Source organism: Topomyia yanbarensis, chromosome 3 (genome assembly GCF_030247195.1).
Source record: "Topomyia yanbarensis strain Yona2022 chromosome 3, ASM3024719v1, whole genome shotgun sequence".
Taxonomy (NCBI): Eukaryota; Metazoa; Arthropoda; class Insecta; order Diptera; family Culicidae; genus Topomyia; species Topomyia yanbarensis.
Window position 1 is genome coordinate 377,389,040 of NC_080672.1, and position 22,075 is coordinate 377,411,114.

At 36.2% G+C, this 22,075-nt stretch overlaps 1 protein-coding gene across 3 annotated transcripts in view; it reads right to left on the reverse strand.

Annotated features, from left to right (window-relative positions):
* Positions 1-21,271, reverse strand: part of LOC131694135 (uncharacterized) — a 118,389-nt gene extending 97,118 nt beyond the window's left edge. For 2 of the 3 annotated variants that reach the window (XM_058982580.1, XM_058982582.1), the window contains exon 1: positions 11,114-11,617. The gene's annotated coding sequence lies outside the window, so the exon portion shown is untranslated. Of the gene's footprint in view, positions 1-11,113; positions 11,618-20,278 lie in introns of those variants that run through there. The other variant, XM_058982581.1, reaches the window with a different exon arrangement.
* Between the last annotated feature and the right edge of the window lie 804 nt (positions 21,272-22,075).

The window sequence follows — 22,075 nt, forward strand, 5'->3', positions numbered from 1 at the left end:
GCACAGATGTGGCGATGCAGAGGGTCAGATTTCTAGTCTCATTAATTATTCATCGTGTGATCTAGCCCCACTCAAGAAAGATTTTCAGTGTCAGTTGCACCAGCCCGGTATCACAGACAAATAAGACGTAACACGACATGAATTTTCATCACTCGTAGAAAAAAAAGGTCGATTTTAATTACAAATCGGTAGCGTTAGTGAAGAGATTTTGACACAGAGCTAAATGCGTTACTTAGTTTCCGCACCCACCCGAAAACGTTACGGTCTTTTAAATCTCATGCAAACCAAAACAAACAATATGGTCCGGAAATGTGAAATTCATTCTTGTCGAACTGCCCAAGGTGGGAGTTGTTCACAACCATTTCTTAAGTTACAACACGATGCCGATCGGTGAGTAAGCACATAACAGGATGTTAGTAATTTAATGTTAGTTAGTAATTCGGTGTATCGAATGGATTAGTATTTGTTGGTCCCCGGAACTGCTGGAGAAATTGGCGGGGTGCAGGTGATACGAAAACTAGAGATACGCTCAGACCATTTTCAATCAGACTTGTTTAGTCATCAGTTTCAACCTAACAGGAGCTAACACGTCAAGTCGTGGAATGATTATGATTGATAGTAACTGTATATTTAGGTTTCGTCAGGGTGTAGATCTGTATGATTCCAGCACATCGAGCATACTTTGCACTCAAGATAGAAGCAGACCATATGTTGTAAGAAAATGTAGTGCCAGAGAATCGTATTCCTTATCAGCGATTTTGTACTTACAAAAAGTAAAAGTAAACACCAGCCTGGAAAATGAAGCAATGAACACCTTGAAAGGTGTCCTTACACGATCATTAAAAGTGACATTTCTGCGCAGTAATGTCAATAATAACGCCTTGTGTTAGGGTTCCTGATATTTGCGGGATTCTAAAAGAGCGACGGTAAACAACCCAGGGACAACATGACAGATAGTGCTTGTTTCATATATGCACCACCGATTTGATGGTGGCGCTAGTATGCCTTCTCTGTACGAGTACCACGAACAACGAAACGAAAAAGTTTCGAGAGAAAAGCGTGTTTCGTTACGTGTGTTATGAACGCCGTCAACGCGGCCAGAACAACATTTAGAAAAAGCTTATTCCAAAATGTGAATAAAGAAAACTATTATTAGAGAATAAATTTATCCCTAACTGATAACCGTCAGCAAATTTACATAAATCTTATTTTTTATATTGTAACGACATATAATTAGCAAGGGACTGGAAGGTGAAGTATTTTTCAAATCCTTGCTCTCCCTTGAGTACTATGGCTCTTAATATTTGAAAAATACTTCACCTTCCAGTCCCTTGCTAATTATATGTCGTTACAATATAAAAAAGGAAAAAGATTGACTCACTATAAGTCGTTAATAAAAAAAGAAAAAAAAATCTTATTAAATATTTGCCGGAAGTCGTTGTTTTTAACAACCGGCTCTTTTCCTTCCTAAACATGTTTTGATTTCCTTGTTGTGTGAAGTTTGAAATCGTTAAATCATTGGTGCTTTTTATCTGGAAGTACATCATCACCAAGCTTAACAAATCGTTTTGAATAGAATTTGTGTTTTTATCAGAATTCTTGCAGCAAAAAGAAATGGTAGAAATGCTTAAATTGATTATTTTCCACGGATATGGAAAATAATAAATGGGATGCGCCTTTTTCAAATTTTACTCCATTAGAGCCGCCATGACATCACCAAATCACCCCAAAATTTGCTTATGAATTCAATATATGGGAGCTGTCAATTGTCCCCGGGCTTACGGTAAAGATGACTAAATAGAAACAAAAAACAAAAAACAATGAAACGACAACAACAAAACAAAAACTGTTTTACCGTTGCTTATTTTCCCAAATATAGAACAATAAATAATTATTTTGGGTCAATGAAATGCAGTCGTTACTCTGCATTCTTCAAATTTGTCAATTGCAATCATTATTTCATGCAAAGTCGTAGTATGCGACAACGACAATTTTTCTATTTCGTTCTTCAAATTTTACTACTGTAAAAATAGTTCCACCTTTCATTTATTATCTTGCATTTGGCAAGCAGGGTGGGCACTATTGGAGTTTCAGCTGAAAAAAAAAATTGATATGGTTGCGAGAATTACATTTTGTGCAATGTGTTCAACAGATGTCGCTAGTACATCGTGGGCGATGATTTTTTTTAGATTTTCTTTAAGCTGTAACGAGCTGTAGAAACCGAAAATTTGGGAAAGGAATTGTACAGTTAAGAATTTTTTTTAGTTACCTAGGCGTCAATATTCGTCACGCCGACACACGCCGGCGCGCCGCCGCCTGTAGGGTCCAACGGCGTGACGCCGCCAACGCCGCCGCCGCCGGCCAAAAATGTCGCTTACGCCGCCGCCGATTAAAAATGCATCGGCGCACACCTCTACTTTCAAGTATTCTCCCGTTTAAAGCTAATCTTTTGCAGTTAGCATTCTGAGCCGTTTCAGAAGAATTTGTTACTTTTATTTATTATAGTTTCGTTTTAAAAGTTTTGTGACTGATTGGGTTTAGCGTACAAGTGGCCTCAAGTTCATACTAGTTACTGACGAGATGAATTCGAAACATTTGATCCAACTTTCTTTTTTTAAATTCAAGGAAAGGATAATATTACAAATCTGTGTACACGATACAAAATATCGATAATTTGAAAAACTCAGTGATTGTGTATAATTTTATTATCTCTTTCAACCGAATTTTCAAAACAAGAATTTTAAGATTACATTTTCTTGTCCGAATGATTCGTGCCAATTTGTGACGAACGTATACTTTTAACCCTTTCATGCCCAACTTTTTTCTAGTGCGTGTATTTTTCCTTGAAAACGGTGGGGTCAAGAAACACGAAAAGCCTATTTTCATAATGATAGATGCTTCCATGGCAGTGCTAGAAGCTAGAATTTTTACCTTGTAATGCTCAATGCAATTCTCCTAGAATAATTACAATAGTCCAATTACGTGGAAAACGTAGCCAAAGACGGTCTAAATTGATAAGTTTTATCAGTTTTCATTAATATTTCACCATAACGAAGATATATGAAAAAATCATTTTCGGTCGTCAACGTAAACTGTTTCTGGCAGCACTGCTCCATTGGAATCCAATCAGACTAATTGCAATAACTTCAGTTCTAGAGCTGATCCTTGTAACTGTTAATACTCAAATTAAAGACAACAATCACATTAATGAGCCTTACTTGTTTTTGTGAGCAAATCTCGCCTCAATCAAAAGTTACATCTGTTTAAAAACGTTGTTGTCCACAAACAACATGGGTATGAATGGGTTAAGAATCATTAGCAGTAAAATTGCAGCATCTGCGAAGCAGGGCACAAAAAAGCATTTCTCGTCATGTGCGAAAATAGAAAATTTTAAACATGGGCAGTATTCAACATAATGTTTTTGCTCTGCAAAATTCGTTTTTTCAACTACAAAGAAGGACTGCAAGAGGAGTTAAACATTTCGACAAAATGCTCCGTCAGTTCTGCATAGCCCCCGAAGGAACAAATTAGAATGGGTAATGATATAACTAGTGAGTACATCTTATTTTAACACCATTAGTCTGACACCACCTGACAAAATTCAATGTGAACGCCGACTGAAAATTGTATACTTGAATGTGTGTCTGTACTGAGCATTTATAATTGAAGGTGGTAGCAATGGTTAAATCGATTTGTTCCTACATAATTTAGCCATTGCCGGTGAATAGTTTTCCTTGAGTTGGAAGGGGGCAGGCGTTTTCAAGCGACCGACGTTCAGTTTGTACCAGTCGGAATGAGAAAGTGCAACAACTCAGGATGACGGACAGCCAGACGAAGTTGCAAGGATTTCCGTGTAAAATATCGATGTTGTTGATGGTTGCGCTTTGTAACATGCCACCTCCCTCCCTACTAGAAGTGTGGAGAAATCTACTGAAACAATCCACAACGTTGGGACACATCATCGTTGTACAAACAGGGCGAAAATTAGGAGTTGGTATGTTGTGGTTTACTGGTTTATTTGGTAGTGTCTGTCATCGCTTTATTCAATACTGTTTTTGCTAAACTCAGCTTTATCGAATGATTCCAGTTCGAATCAAGGTATTTTACATGTAGTGTGTTCCGAGCAGGGATGCCAACGGTACCGGTAAACTACATTTTTTCGGTATATTTACATTTGCACAGAACGTACAGCCCACTACAGCTCTTGCCAGAACGGTATCCAAACCGAGTACATTTTCCCGTACAGCAGTAGAATACATTTTTGTTTTGCTGCTATACTCCGACTGCTCGGTGAGAGTGTGGCGTTGTAAAGTTTGTTCTCTCGCTTTGTACACTTTTTTCTGCATAGTCAAAGGGAGAGGCCCGCACACGAAAGCGTTAATGCCGGTCGTGGCGTAAACGAACCGCATTCATTGTCGTCGTTTGTGATTAAAAATGTTAAATAGATTAAAAATATTAAAAAGTGTAAAATAAGAAAAGAGAAGCTGTACCGCTCGCGTCTGGTGGCTGTACTGGGGGCAGTAATTTTTGTCATGTTACTGCTTTGCTTACAGACTGCCGTACAGCGCTGGGTGTCATGCACTAGTGAACGACAGCAGCGTCAAAAGAAAAATGAGAATGTAGGCAGAAAAATTACAGCCGCAGAAAAGGTAGGCATTTTGCATCCTTGGTTCCGAGTCTATAGATTAAAAGTACTTTTTTAGGGGTTATGTTCACCTTCCAGTCCTTGAAATATTTAACAAACGGAATATTTACTTTTCATCCGACGTTTCGGCGGTATTTATCGGGCCTTTTTCAAGGAGTCTACAAAAACGTTCCACTTAGTCAAAATTACATTACAAGAAACATTGAAAAACCTAAACACTTGCTAAGCTAGTTACCATGTCATCGTCAAACACACCTTCGTATATTGGTGCAATAATTATATTCAGCTATTCTGAAGGTGAAATGGTCGGTGTTAAGTCAGACCGGACTAAGTGACATTGTATTGATTTCGAGAAAAACGAGTTTAAAATTTCAATCGCAGCATCCTTTACATTATAATTCGAAATTAATTTTTGTTATAACTCTTGCTTATTACAACATATTTCAAATCTGGCAAAAGTCGAATGAAACCGAAGAAATTATTTATCCAGTGCTATCATTATCGCATTTTAAGATTATGCTACTTAATCCGGTCCAACTTAACACCGAACAGTTTCTTGAGCCGTGCCAAATAAACGAATAAAAAAAACACCGACCAATTGTCAGCTATTGCCAACTTTTCGGCATGAAAAGTAGGCTGATGCAAATAGAAGTGACATTCCATCGGAGATGCCATCAAAAAAAAGGTGACATAAAGTAGAAGATCGAGTAATCTGTTCAGTGTTTCATTATTTGCCATGTTTTGCCGTTTAAATACTAATGTGTACGTATACGTTACTTAGGAGAAACATCGAAAACAGCGCAAAAACTTATTTTAAGCGGTTTTACACACTCAGTTCGGCTCGGTAATTCCCTAATATACGTGTAGTCAGTAAGTTCAGAAATTGATATGTCAGTAAAGTGAGATTTGTTTACTGATTTTCGGTGAAAGATTTTCCGATTTTTAGCTATCAAACGTCATTTTTACTGAGATCTTAGTCAAAAAAATTGTTTACTGAGATCTCAGTACGGATAAAAATCTGTTCGTTAATACATGAACAAAAAATCGCGATTTCGTGAACTGAACGATTTACGAAAATCATGACCAAGTTTCTGAAATTGAATAATAATCGTCGTCTTCATGAAACTATATGTGTTTTTTTAAAAACTAGTTTGCGCAAAAATGTACATGTCGTTACATTACAATTTTTGAATGGGTTACTGTGGGTGGTACTTTGGGGATACACTGGTTTGTAGTATATCAACTAAAACGATGGTCATGCATATTTTATTCATGAGTTTAATATCGGATTTTTTTGGCAGAGTAGCACGATTTATGTCCATGATTTGAGGGTTTAAGTCACAATATTCGTAATTTATATTCATGTTTTCGTGATATTTTATTCACGAGTTGCTCAATCTCAGTCACGATTTCCGTAACTGCTATTCACGTTATCGTGATATTTTAGTCACACATAGTGTGATTTGTGTTCATGATTTCAGGATCAGAGTCACGATTTTCAATCACAAGTAGTCTAATTTATGTTAATGATTTCAGGATCTTAGTCAGGTTTTCCGTAATTTATATGCACGTTATCGTGATATTTATTCTTGAGCTCACGTTCGAAATTGACACCTGCAGTAATATGACTACTGTTCATGTTTAATTACTATCTCATTTTTTACTCGGAGTAACGTAACATATGATTTGGTTCATAAAACCGTAGCTGATTCACGGTATCTTGTTTTGTGAAGTACATCACGAACAAGATCTGTGGATCTATGATATATTTATGCTCAGTGAAGTTTTCGTTTTCTTTCCAGACATCACATTGAATCTTATCGAATGAATAATGACGTTCGAAGTTCGAATTGTTTTTGTTTATATCCTCTGCTCGCACCAATTACTAGTCGCTATAGGCTGTACATTACAGTGGGACACGGTTGCATGAAAAAAAAAAATTGCTGGGAGTAACTTTTTGGGTCCCATTTAGCTCCAAGAACAACTCTGCAAATTTTAAGCTCGACTGGTGAAAATATATTTTTGCGTCTACGGTTTAAAGTTTACATGGGATTTCGTATGGGGAAATCGTCTTTTGCAAAATTATTCGTCCAAGAGTCGCCGGTTACCTCCTAAAAATAAATAGATGTCTGATTTTTATAGAAAATTTATTATGGAAACAAAATCTAGAAGACTGCGAAACGATCTGATGCTTGTGAAAAAAGTTATTAAGAAAAAACCGATTGATGCCCTGAATTATATACAAAAATTTTAACTTTCTCTAATTATGTATAAAAGAAGCCTCAATTTATCCCTAAAAACTCTTGCGAAGTGGCCAAACAGCACAGATAATTGATTTAGACACATTTTGAGAAGATTAAAACAAAATTTCAAATAATTGGACAACCAACAGCAGTGGTGCTAGAAAAAATGAATATTTTATCAATCGACAGAGCATCAATCGATTTCAGCTTAAAGAGCGAACACGAAATTTAAAATCAAACCAAAATTTTAGGGTGGTTTTATACATATATTTACTTCAAAAATCAAAAGAAAAAATAATCGATGGAGCCTTGAGTGTAGAATTGAACGCATTTTCGCTTGATGCCCTCCATCAAAGTCTTTACAGTGTCATCCGGTACCAGTTTCTCAGTTTTTTTTTCCATTTTCTTAACATGTCCTTCTCGGCTTTGACTGTCTTCTTGCTCTTCCGAAGTTCCCGCTTCATCATTGCCCAGTACTGCTCCACCGGGCGCAGCTCCGGACAGTTTGGCGGATTCATGTCCTTTGGAACAAAATGGACAAATTTGGCCTCATTCCACTCCAGGACACTTTTAGAATAGTGGCATGATGCCAAATCTGGCCAAAATAGCGGAGCGGAGTCGGTTCCGACAGCATGAAGTAACAAGTTACTTTACGCTTGTCCGGACATGCCGTAGACTCAGGTGATTCGCATTTCTAATGCCAAAAGACCCTGACTCCTACGGTAGCAGACAAAAAGTTAAGTCGCCGGTGAGCTCTAAGCTTGCATATATGATCCTTCCACGCTTTTCTAAACTTTCTCCCTTCAACTCCTTGCTCTCCCTTGAGTACTATGGCTCTAAATATTGAAAAATATACTTCACCTTCCAGTCCCTTGCTAATTAAATGCCGTAACAACTGTTGACAAATTGACTCAATAGGTCGTTAACAAAAATGGTTAACAAAAAAATGGTAAAAATAGCGGAGCTTCGTCGTGCTGCTGCAAGAACGGCAAAAGGCGCTTCTCGAGGCACTCAGATTTGTAGATCTCGCCATTTACTGTGCCCTTTGTCACGAAAGGCTCACTCCTTAGTCCACAACAGCAGATGGCCTGCCAAATGAGATATTTGGAGGCGAACTTCGACATTTTCTACTCCTTAAATTTGTCGTCCACATAGAATTTGCTCTTGCCGGTGAAAAACCCCGGAATTTGCTTAAAATCGGCTTTTATATACGTTTCGTCGTCCATCACACAGCAGCCATATTTTGTCAGCATCTTCTCGTAGAGCTTCCGTGCCCGAGTTTTAGCCGGCGATTGTTGCCGCTCATCGCGGTTTGGGAAGTTCTGTACCTTGTATGTATGTAGTCCAGCTCTCTTCCTTGCATTCTGGACGTAGCTCTGCGACATGCCGATCTTTTTAGCCGCTCCTGGAACCGCTTCAACACTCTGGAGACGGTTGAATGGTGAATGTTCAACATTTTTCCCAACTGCCGGTGCGACAGGTCAGGAAATACCAGGTGTTTGGAAAGAATTTGTTCCCTCGACTCGCGTTGGTTCACCTCCATTTTCGTTGAATCGAAAAACACGACTTCGAGTTTGACAGCATGTAAACAATACACATCAATGAAAAAGTGTGCAAAATTTGGTTGATTTTACCCAATGGTAAAAAAGTTATGCCCTGTTGAATGTGTCGCAATAATTTCGTGTTCGCCCTTTAATAACTTTTTTCTCAAGCATCAGACCGTTTCGTAGTTTTCGAAACTTTGTTTCTTTGTTAAATTTCCTATAAAAGCCACATGACGGTTTAACCTATTGCTTCCTAACTCCTGGAGGAATTGTGTTGTGAATGTTCATTTTCCCATACAAAATCACATGTAAACTTTAAACAGCGGGCGCACAAATATAGTTACAGGGTTCGAGCTAAGCATTTGCAGTTATTCTAGGACCCAAATGGTACCTATAAAGTTGCTCGGAGCTGGAATGTAATTTTTGTCCCACCCTACTGTACATAACTATATGACATTTCATGATAAAGCCCCAACGGATTACGGATGTCTTTTAAATATTACAAGCACTCAAGATAGATCGTGAATCATGTACTACGAGTCATGAACCAGTTCACGAATCCATGAACATAATTTTATGATTTCGTGAATTGATTCACGAGCACAAATGATCAGTCATAAAAATTATACTAGGAATCATGAACTAGTTCACGAACACTTGAACGATATTTTTTTTTATTTTGTGAACTAGTTCACGGCCACACATAGTCGGGTGTGACTATTATATGAGGAATCATGAATCAGTTCACGTTTCTATGAATGAGTTGTGAACTATTTCAAGAGCACGAATGGTCAGTCGCTAGGAATCATAACTCAGTACATGAATAATATTTTTCGATATTGTGAACTATTGTACGAGTTAGAATGGTTAGTCGTGACTATTATACTAGGAATCATGAACTAGTTCACGGATATATAAAGATTATTTCATGGTTTTTTGAACTATTTCATGATCATGAATGGTGAGTTGTGACTAATTCGCTAGAAATCAGGAATCAGTTCACGTATACATGAATAACATTTTGTAATTTTGTGAATTATTTCACGAGCACAAATATTGAAACGTGATTATTATATTGGGAATCATGAACTAGTTCACGATGATTGAAAGGATTCATGAATAATACTCCGGGTTTCATGAAATAGTTCACGAGAAATAATGTTTTACAAAAGCTATGAATAAAATCACGATTCAACCTTTGGTTTTATGAACAGTGTTTAGAATGTACAGAAAATCGATTTTGTAATTGTATAGCGGAAATCGTGACTTCAGTTCACAAGACAAAAACGAAGAGCAACACAAGTAGGTTGATTTCGAAAATAAAAAAGGGTAGAACACCCAATGTTCAGGCGAGATAAAGATAAAATATGATTGTATTTGGTGGAACACGGTTAATTCAAAAAACTGAAAATTGTTTGACTATTTTGTATTTATTTATTTATTAATTTTATTCCATACCTCCGTATGCTGAGCGATAAATGTCATCAAAGCGCTCGTTTATTTAGATGTAGAGTAGAGGATAGCTACATTTCCGTATTCTAATCCAAATAAAAAATTGTGACGGATCGTTTAAAAATCAATTGAACCGTGGAGGAAGACACAAGAAGCATTTCTACACATCATACTTTGGCTCACTCAATGTCGAACACAATCTGAGAATTATTAAGAAACAATAGCTATACAGTGAAGACCCGTTTTTATCAGCCCCTTTGGTCTATTTTTGGTTGACAAAATGAGGGCAATGACAGAACGTATTTGTTTATTTCCTTTAATAAATCGAAATGTTAAAATATTCAACATTAGTCCCTGGACATATCCTCATAACTTTGGCTGGCTGACGAAATCGGGTCGAAAAGCTGACAAAAGTGGTGGCTGATAAAAACGGGTTTTCACTATACTACCAAATACTAATGATAGAACCTTCAGAATGGAATATTAACTTATTTAAGTTATTTACGGTGCTGTATGCTGGTTTTATTTTTTGTCGCAATATTTTTGAAGATTACAATATTCTCAACTTCTAATGTAAAGGTGGTTCTCGCGTTACTTTTAAAAAGCAATGACAAATAAATTGATTCACATAAATCGATATTTAAAGAATGAAACAACATAAATAGTCAAATTTTGCAATGTTTATATGGGGTGTTATTGTTTTGTCCGACACTGTTAAAATATTTATAAAAAATGCCTCCCTTACGGTCTAATACTGCGCACGGTACTGATTTACTGGATAAAAATGAAAATTGTGTATTGCTATATGGATAAAAAGAACTTTTTTGAGATTGTTTACTTCATTTGACATATGAGTACATTTTATTGACCATCCTTTTTGCATGGAACATGTTTGTAGTTTTCAATTATAGAAAACTTCTAAGCACGACTAATGTAGGCTATTAAATTCCGACCTCGCTACCACCATTCGTCCAAATCGCGTGATCGTGTCAAACTTCTCCCACAAAATAAGTCGAATTGTGTATCATATTACATGTTCAACATATCCTAATGGAGCAACTACAAACCGATTACCAAAAAATGGCTTTCATTTTCTCACTGCTGATGCTATTGCATTGCCTTTTCCTGCATTCGAATTGGCTGGTATACATTTATTTTCCTTCGCTGCTTCAATTTGGCACTTCTTGGCAGCACCCCTATGTCAAAGCACGTAGGCAATACCTACTTACACAAGTCACCGACAATGGAGTGCGCCGGCTTTCACCTGCGATTGAGGATGATAGTGTTGAAATTTATGTTCTTTTGAAACTTGCGGTGGCGTGTCATCCTGCAGTCAGATGGTGGTTGAAAAAAGTCGACCTTCGGCGCGGTTGTGATGGATGAGGCAGTGTTTATTTATTGTTGGCTGGTTATGTTCTATTGGCACACAATGTAGATGAGTTAGCAACAACTGGAGGCACTAGTATAATATGTGAACTACCAAGCGCCTCCGTGGGAAGAAGGTAAAATAAAGATTTATTCACTGCACGGAATTTACAAGCTGTTAAGTGTACACTACCAATGTAGTTAATGTCAAAGTGCAAAATGCTGTATATTGACACTGACATTGAGTTTTCCAGAACAGACACCCACTAACATCGATCCCTATCTCTATCATGTTTATTTTCGGTTCGTTCCAACACTATTTTTACGTTCAACCTTCACCGCCAAATTCTGAAACAGATGTTCTTCACTCCTCAGTACACAAATGTCAACTTACCGTCGGCAGCGTCGTCAGGAGAGAGAGCAAAAAAAATAACAACATGCGCGCACACTTTCACGAAAGCGAATGCAAACAAATGTGATACAAATTGGTGCGAAAATGAATACCTACGCAGATATTTTTACTTCGCAAAAGGGGAAGTGATGCTCTTGGAAGCGGTAAACTGACTGTCACGCGAGATTTGCAAACTGACTGACAAAAAATGCAAATTATTTTGCCGTTGATTTGTGGCAGTTTTCATATTGCATTGGATGCGTGCTCAACTGTCATTTTGCACATTCAATAGCGCAGGATGACAGAAGTCGTTCATTCAAAGTCTGTCTTAGAAGAATGATTGTTTTTTAATCGAACCCATAATATTGCGAATACGATACAAATTTGTGAAATCATAAAAGAAAAATTAATATCAATTTCTGTAGCTTGAATATAAAATTTGTCAACATTGAATATGTATTACTATCCCATAGATAGTTGATTCGTGATCTAAGAAGACACCCATGGAGTAAAACATTGCTACAAACAATCAACCTTTCAACACATTAATCCTTTGAACTTAGAACACAAATATTTGGTTGCAGTTTGTTAATCAATCGCTAATCCATTACAATAAAAACAAGACTCAAACCGATTTGCTTCCGTGGCATACATCCAATTTGCATATGGGCCGAAAATTGAATAAACAGAAACCTTCATTGAGATAGACATAGAAATCAGAATTGAAAAAAAAATCGTTGCTCCGGGAATTTCGCCGGGATCCACCGACCGTCTGATCGATTTTAATTTACTTCGGTTCAAATCACGATTGCATTTTGCTCAAGGAGGGGTTTTGATACGTTTGATACCTATTGCTGGAATTTCGATTTATTTTCGGCGACTCAAGCGTTGCGAATACGCGTTTTTTTCCTTTCCATCGCGAAAACAGTCAGTGCCGAGCATTGTGTGGCACATGGCGAACCACCACTGTGGCCATTTGTTTTCGCACAAAACCGATTTAGTTTCGACAGAACGTAGACAGATAGATTTTTTAATCAACGCTGTGAATATTTGAACCAAAATTCTTTTTTCCTATATGTACATGCAAAAAGTAAACAACTTTCTTCAAATGTTGTATTTGGGTAGTTTTGACTTTCAAAATGACTATGATGTTACCGATAGTTAGAGATAGAAAGTACCACAACAATCGTGAAGATCGTTTCAATCAGAAAATTATTAACATCTGTGTAACCACACAGCGCAACGAAGCCAGTTAGTCGCTCTCTCACTCTCTATATTAGAGTCTATTATAGGTGCAAGATCATCAGTATCATAAATCTCGGTATTTGCCTTCGAACATCCGCAAAGTCTTTCGCTATTTATAGGGCAGCCGCAAACAACAGGTTAAAGTTATTTTTGTTTTTAGGAACATAACTTCTTTTAGCGAATCTTACAGTGATGAACAAACTGACATACAACGGAGATACTGGTGTTAATGTGGTTGAAAAATACACCATTTGTTCCATTTTATTAGGTAGAAGTAACTTTAGATGAGTCTGGCGGAGAATAATTTGTATTGTTTATCTTGATATTCGACGATATTAAGTGTCATACTTGATATCGCATCAGTGGCGTAGCCAGAGATTCGGGGGCGGGGGGTCTTATTATTCGTTCGTTTTATTTACTCTTTCGTGTTTTACATTGCTGCAATTTTTGTTTGAACGTGCTAATGTTTTCAAAACCTACATAAAATTTACATGTTTTTTGTCCGGGCGGAATGTTAGCATTTATATACCTAAAAGATTTTTTTAAAACAGTTTTTAATTCCACTATTCGCTTGTAAACATCTGTAACAGATACGTTCCGCAAATACGATTAATGAAAATGGTAGTTTTTGCAACAAAAAAATGTCATATATAAGCGATTTCCGCGACTTTTCCAAGGCCTAACTATTTTTTAAATATTTGTTTGTATTTTTCTGTGCACCTTTGAGCGCCGGTTGTATTCAAAAATTTAAAAAAAATACATCATTTATAAAATCCTTCAAGCATGGTAAAAGAAATATGTTTTCAGTCATTTTTTAAGAAAATCCGCTCAAAACAGGCGTCAATTTTTTTTCCTTAAACCTTTTTATTCTTACGATAAATTCTACTCTTTTGTGAGTAAAAATTATCTCGAAAACTCAACGCAGGGGTTAGGTATTTTCTACCCATAGTTAATACCGCAATTCGTGTTTTTCCAATGACGTTCTACAAAAAAGCTTCATCACCGAGCTGCAATATTTTTTACATAGAAAAATTACAGAATGTTATTGAAGTGATACATTATAATGTACAAACATTTTTATCAATTCGCTTCACCCCAATTTCTAAAAAAATGCGTCTTTTAAGGGAACGCTTCAGATTATCTGGGCACTGCATAGTGACGGATCTTCGAACAAAACTCAGACAAAACCTATAATGTTGCCTAATTTGGCTGAAAATCACAAGTTAAGCTAATTTTGAGGTACTGAGCTCATTTTTGATGTCAAAAGTTATTATTTTTGATGTCAAAAGTCAATATTAGATTCATTTTTCTACACTCATTGAACCTTTCTTATGACTACGATCCCATCGTTATGGTAGATTTTCTGTTTCTGTTCACCAATATCAACAATAACATGAGAAATGAAGTACAATACTTTAAATCCATTGTAGAACGCGTTGGTTTACTGAAGATTTTCTAATTATCTTGCACAAAACACCATGCCTCTCCATATTAACCCGTGTGAGTACTGAAGCGAAGCACGTGACCATTATATTCGATTAGCGAAAAAAGTATTTTTGATCAGACCACCTCAAACACAATTAAACGAAAAAAGGCATAGTTCAAAGCAAATTTTGCGAATAAAGTATAATCGCAAATCAATTTGTTTCATTTCCCTACAAAATTAAACTAGTTCTGTTAAACTCGGATCAAAACCAAACAAGCAACATGCGTAAACATAGAAATTGGGGCTTCGGAAATGAAAATTATTAAAAAACCCATACCTTGCTACGTTTAATCTGTTATCAAAAATCGTATTCTTAATTTTGAATACATGTCATTCAATACAATTCAATATAGGAAACATCAATATTTTAAACATAACTTTTTGAGATTTTGTCCGGCCTCCAGCCACTGTGCGCTGTTTGTACACGAGGCTTGGTAAGATCACGTGGACTCTATCCACAATAGGCACAGTTTTCAGTATTCCTAATGCAAGGGTCATCCTCGCGATTCTCTGTGCTCTGTACCTCATTCATACAGTGGCCTATTTGCTTGTATTCAGTGGTAACCATGACGCATGATACAAACAGCAGAACAAGTAAACGAACCGTGTCGGAAAAGGCGTAACTAGACAAAGCAGTCCAGCATCGATCAGTCGATACGAGTTTGAAGGAAATACAGTTATCTCAAAATCACACACTCACTGGAATAAGGGGTCGTTGAAATAGCTAACCCCGTGCTTAAGTATAACAACTCGAAACGGTGACCACACCGTTGATCTCAACGATGTGAACGGGCATGTAGCCGTTTATAAAAGTCTTGCCGCCAGTAATGTCATTTGCTTGTATTAGACAGTATATCACAATTCTTTTTTATATTTATTTTGATTATAGAGGTTTTAACCTTAGGATCATTCGCCTCTTTTCGGTTTAGAGTAATCTCTTTTGGAAAATTCTTTAACCCTATGTGCGGGGTTGGGAATCGAACCCAGGTCAGCTGCGTACAAGACAATCGTCTATGCCCGTCCCCCATATCACAATTCTAAGCTCATCTAGGCGAACGTACGAGATATTTGTCACGGAAAATTATTTCTTACGTAATCTTTAAAACACTTTGATCTGAAAGTAGATTAGATATGGTGCGACCGAGTTCTATCTACATGGTTTTGAACGGAAAGTCGAAGTCTTCGATGACAAATTTTGATCCCCATCGATTTCACTATTAGCTGGTTATTTTCAGAATTCATTTATGCTCACGCGCAAAGTAAAAACTTAAACAACACGAAGGAAGAGACAGTTATTACAGAGATATCAGAAATTGAAAAACAAGTCAAGGGATAGTAAATCAAAAATTTGATTACTCGATGTACAGCCTGATACTACCGAAGAGCAACCGTAACAAGCTATGTGTAATAATATCTTTGTTTCATTCGCATGTGCCTAAAGATAGATGGGCACACGGAAAAAATGTTCCAAAATCCAAATTAATAGTGCCATATTGCACAATTACGTTGTTACGTTACGAAAACAGGAGCTTGAACAAAAATCATGTGTTTTATAATTATGTCCAATTTTCTTTCAGAAACGCCCGCATAACGTTTATGTTAGTGGAAATATTTTGCTTTTGTTTTGTGAACTGCAGGGATGGTTTTGGTCCTGTTATTACCAAATCGATTTTCTAGTTCACAACTTTGTGAAGATTATTCATAAAACCAGAGGTTGATTCATGATTTTATTCATAGATTTAGGAACATTAGTTCACAAAATTAAAGCAGTATGATATTTTCTCGTGAATTATTTCACGACACTCGACATTTTCTTTCATGAATCCATTCAATTCAAGTGAACAACTATTTCATGATTCCTAATAAATTAGTCACGATTCAATATCGTGCTTGTGAAATAGTTCACAAAATGATCAAATATTATTCATGTAGTCACCACTGAACATGCGTGCTCGTGTTTACGAAATCATAAAATATTATTCATGTGTTCATGAACTGGTTCATCATGTTTAGTACAATAGTCACGACAGACCATTCGTGAAAGGGTTAATAAAATTATGAAATATAATTCATAGATTCGTGAACTGGTTTTTGATTCCTAGTACATTATTTACGATCTATCTTGCGTGCTTGTGATATTTAGAAGGTATCATTTTCAATTTAATGCAACATGGTTATGAAATTATATCATAATCATAACTTCGAGTATGATTCGTTTAATCATTTTTGCTCAATGTACTGCGTCATGAAATGTTAAATATGTCCTACTAGCGCTGCTAGCGACCAGTAACAGGTGCGAGCAGTAGATATAAGAAAACTGTTAGAACCTCGAACAACGATATCTATTTGATAGGTTCAAGTGTATCGTCTGGACACAAAACGAAAACTGCGTTGAGCACTAAAGATACATAATAGAGTTGTTAAAAATCGTGTTCGATAAATTGTTCACAGAACAAGATACCGCGAATCAGTCGCACTTTTATGATCCAGTTAATATTGTCATATTACTCCGAGTAAAAAAACCGATGGTAACCAAAAAATAACATATCATGATAAAAATTCTGATATCATGAATGAGTCACATCACTCCAAGTGTCAAACTCGAAAGTGAGCTCAAGAAAAAAATAGACGAATTTAAATAATGAAAATCGTGGTCAAGATCCTGAAATCATGAACATAGATCACTCTACTCGTAACAAAAAAGTCACGATAATCTGAATAGAAATTACGAAAATTGTGACTAAGACACTGAAATCATGAAAATCACATTATTCGTAATTGAAACTTCCAAAATCGTGACTAGGATCCAGAAATCATGAACATGAATCACTCTACTCATAACTAAAATATCACGATGACGCGAATAGAAATTACGAAAATCGTGACTAAAAACCTGAAATCATGAACATAAATCATGCTACTCTGAATGAATGATCCGACAGTGAACTCGTGATCGTAACGTGATGAGAAATTACGAAAATCGCGAATAAGCTTCTGAAATCTTGAACATCCTTTAACTGTCGACTGTGCATACCTAAACTATGAACCAGAATCATAACAAAAACTAAACATTCGCAAGTAACACCATGGCCTTATCTTCTAGTTTTAGTTGATCAATATTTAAACTCGTTAAGAAATGCCCAACAGTACCACTACTTTAAAATAGCCCTAATTAATTTCCCTTAATCTTGAACCATTCTCTCTAGTTATTTCTAGTTAATAAGCTTGTAAAATGTTCCGCTTAGTTAATAATTAATTTCTCCAACAATCTCCCTTCTAAAAATCATAAAGTGAATTACTATACAAAGAACACACAAAATTACCCGTCCCCCTAATCTTACGAATATTATATTATTGTATATGTATAATTTAGCTGTAAAGTTTTTTTTTTAGTTTCATTATATAAAACAAAATAATATTGAAATGTACAACCCCCTAGTTTTAAGAAATTCAAAATGCAGAACAATGAAAAAATAGCATCTTTAAGCTAACGCATACGTGCCTTATCAAATAAACAAATTGAAAAAAAAAGTAACGCCATGTATATATTCGGGGCGAATAAGTATTTGGGTACACACAAATAGTTTCATAAGTACCAGGATTATTAATCACAATTTCAAGAACCTGATCGCGGTTTTTGTAAATCGTTCTGTTCACGAAATCGTGATCATGAATTTCATGAATTTTTGAACGGATTTTCTTTCGTGTAATGTCTGGGACAGATCCGGAATGTCGTGGCGGTATTTGGGCTGGTAATTCAAGTCTAATGATATGTACCGTAATCAGCAATCCACTAACACGATCACAGTTTCCAAAAAATGTCTTCTCAGGCTGTGAACCATTCGGCGAAATTTTTAGCTTTTGGTTGAAATCTGAAACTTCGAAAGTTATTTGCCAAATAACTCTGCTCTGGAACATAGTTAAATTTAACAGTGCGATCGTTTAAGTTGACAGCTCGATTTAAAAATTTTGCCCATGATGCGAAACAAAGGTATACAATCTGTACTAAATTAAAGTCGTCAAAATTTTTCAATCTAAAAAGAAGGAAGAAATATGGAAACGATAACATGTTGCAATAAACTTTGTTTGGGTCATTTCAAGACGTGGATGTTTAAGGCTACGACTGTCATACTTAATATAATAAGCAAAAAAAAAAATATTGACAAATTTTCATACCTTTACTAATTCATGGTTTCACTTTGTTAACATTTAAATGGGTCGCTCTCTCGGTTACATTTAACCAATGGAGACAAAATAACTTTCGAACTGTCAAATTTTAACTAAAAGTAAAAAATCGCCAAATGGTTCACAGTATTAGTGTACTTGTCTTGATACACTGTCTTCTGAATAGATACTCCGTCTGTCGTCTTCAAAAACCTAGCGCCAACTGAGGTTAAGATTTGCGACTGTAATTTACATGAAATGAGCGAATTTCGGTACAATCTTTTGGAAATTGTAATATTTATATCCGAATTGGCTATAAGTTTCTAGCCATCGGATATAAATATTACGGTTGGTTTAGGAACAAATATTTAAATTAATTCATCAAATTGTATGATAGAGGTGGGTCGAATTCCCTAAAGAAATATCTGTGCAGTAAACCGATATGCACGTACAGTATCTTGAAAAATTCCTCCGCCCGTCGCCTTCAAACATTTATTGTCAACTGATTTCACAGTCACTCGAAAAAATGCTCCTACCGTATCCTTAAAACACCTGACTTTAAAGGGTATTACAGATGAATTTGCAGTGTACTTACAATTAAAATTTTCATAAAACTTTAGTGTTCTGTGCTGCATATTGACGACTTTTGCCGAAATAGGCTGGGAAATTTCGGTTTTCGATGTCGCTTTCGAAAGATTTTCTGAAAATTAGCTTCCGCTTTTTCTTTTTTAAATTCTATGCATACTTCGAAGTTCCATAAAAATTGGTTAAAAGTTTTCCGACTGATGTATTCATTGTGCTCAATTTTTCATCGGTGTATTTCGCCCTCTGTGAATGAATAATAAACCTGGGTGTTCAAGGACGTCATTCCCAACGGTTTTTAACCGAAGCTGGCTTGTCAAGTCTGTAAAACTTGTAATGTAATTTTAAATGAGGAAACCGCGAACTGCATTGTAACGTTACTTTTACTGGTCCTCCTAAATCACTAATGAACTTTTTGTTGTTACTCATCCAGTTTGTGTCAATGCAGGGTTATACAGCTTTTGTTGTATTCACATAACTATTAAAGCGATAAAAAAGTTTTTCATACGATAATGTCCCAACCGGATTTTATAAACAAAACTAAAACGATAAATTTGAGCTGTTTCTTTCATTCAAATTCCAACCGGAGCCACTGGCACAAGTCACTTGAAAATATTGAAATTTTCACATTTTCATTGAATTAACAAAGTTTTATTTCGATAGAAGATAATAAAAAGTTGTATCGAAAAGATAATAAAAAGTTGTTTTATTCATTTAAACTTTTTTATGCCAACTTAATTAGCACAGTGGTCAAAACATACCCAATATGGCCGTTTTTAAGCTATTTTTGAGTTCTTATCATTTTTTTCTAAAATGAAGACATCCATTATTTTGCATAAAATGTTTTCGGTAAGGGACACCTTCCTAAATAACTTGTCAGTCGGAAAACGATGCACAAAGGCACATTCGCATTTAATATAAAAAATCCTATATCACAGAATCTTGATGCATCTTTGCGTTGCGCCAAATTCCCGAAGTATGTCAATATTTGATGTTTAACCCCTTGAAGCATTCAAAATCATTTCTTTTTCTCTTAACGAATATAATCGATAGTTTTTTTTAAATCGCGCATAATACATATTTTTAGGAAGGAATGCTCCCTTTTTACCAAATCGCCTACGTTTAGTGAGATAGAGAACCATAAGAAAAATCACAACTTACATTGCTTCCTGTGATTGTTACTTTGACAGATCTAAATTATTCAATGCCACCTCCCGCTATACATAGTCACAGTTTTCAATCTTCAGCAAAATCTACATTTATCTCGAACGTCTCAGAATTGATTACTGGAAGTCTAGTTCTAAAAATAAATATTCCATAAACTTTGAACTTTGCCGGTATCCTTCGCTTACAGCACAGGCCTAAACACAACCATGTCGTATTATATGCTCGCGAAACGGACCAACCAAACGATTCCCTTTCCAAAGTTTAGCGATATAAACACCTGAAGGTGAAATTGCTTCCTTCAACACAATTCAAGGAATCCTTCGCACTTTGCACATAATCACATCATTGCCATTTATGATTCAGCAGCGTACCTCCTCTTCCTCTTTACTTTGGTAGTTGCACGTTCACAAATAAAAACCTGCCGATCGCATCCACGATTTTACATGAACTGTGCATTATCCATTAAACCGTCGATTGTTGGCACGCGTTAGATGCCGCTTCCTTCCAACATTACCCAGTGATAACAGGCGGCAAACATCAGACACAACATTTATTGGCATGAAGTATACGGATCCCGGACATCGGCCCCACCAAAGGCTAAACCCGTTCCTATCTGTCTATACGTAGGTATCTGTACCTAGACAGTAGTAGTGGTAGTAGTATTAGCACCTGTTCTAGTTTATTTGCTTCGAAAATGAGCACTTCTCCATCACTTCCCCGCGAATCGCGCCACCCACTTTTATGAACTCATGACAGCCACTTTACTGCTGCTCCACGAACTGCGCTTATAGCGTGCAAACTAGAAAAGTAAACGCGACACCATTTCTTATTTTCGCGCGCGTTCTTTCACTTCCCCTCCTTCTATGCTCATCACCCACGAGGCAGCGGAAATTTGCTTCGAAACGTACAGGCACAAAACCGACGCGAAATTATTTGCAAATACATACTACGGCAAGAACTTGGAAAATATTTTTACGACCGATCTGTTCCGAGTTCGAGTGGAAAATGAATGGAAAAGACAACCCGCCGAGCGAATGTTTTCCTGCGATAGGATGTTATTTTCCAATTCAACTACAAGCAAGCATTCGGTAGGGTGGACTATTTTATTGCAAGCGCAGATAGCTGACAAAGTTTATGCAAAGTTGAAGATATACTAGATGTTAGAAATAGTTGGTTTTGTGGTATATTTAAGGGGAAAGAAAATAATTTGGAATTTGATCTGCTTCTAAAACAGTGCAACGTATAATTTTATATTGAACAAAAGAGGGGCAAAATCTAAAAAAAAATTTTTTGTTGGATATTGTTGTGCGAAAGGGCACAGTACCCAACTTAAAGTAAGTATTCAGCTAGTCATTTATGTTCCTGCAAGACGTATGAATTTTTGAATTTATCATCCAAGTAGTGTCAGACTTAGTATCTAACTGGCTTCAAGATGGTGCTAATTACTGATGAGGAGCATTCGAATCGTTTCATACTTGATTTGAGATGTACAATTTGAATGAAACAAAAGTTTAGGTTGATTTAAAAAAGTCTAGTATAGAAAAATATAAAGATGAGTCGTTTTGTTTAGTTTTGTGAAAACTCACGAAAGGGCTTAACAGAACTTTTTTTTTTCAATTTTTTTGATTCAAGAAATGCCTTGCAGTGCAGCACTTTGTTTTGATTGATTACAACAATCCAACTTTATTAGAGGTTGTGGTCAGCTATTTTAGCCCACGTCTCTAATCTTCTAGTTTTATAAAGTGATTCATTAACAGTGCTATCTTTCAAAATGAAGCACTTTGGTTATGA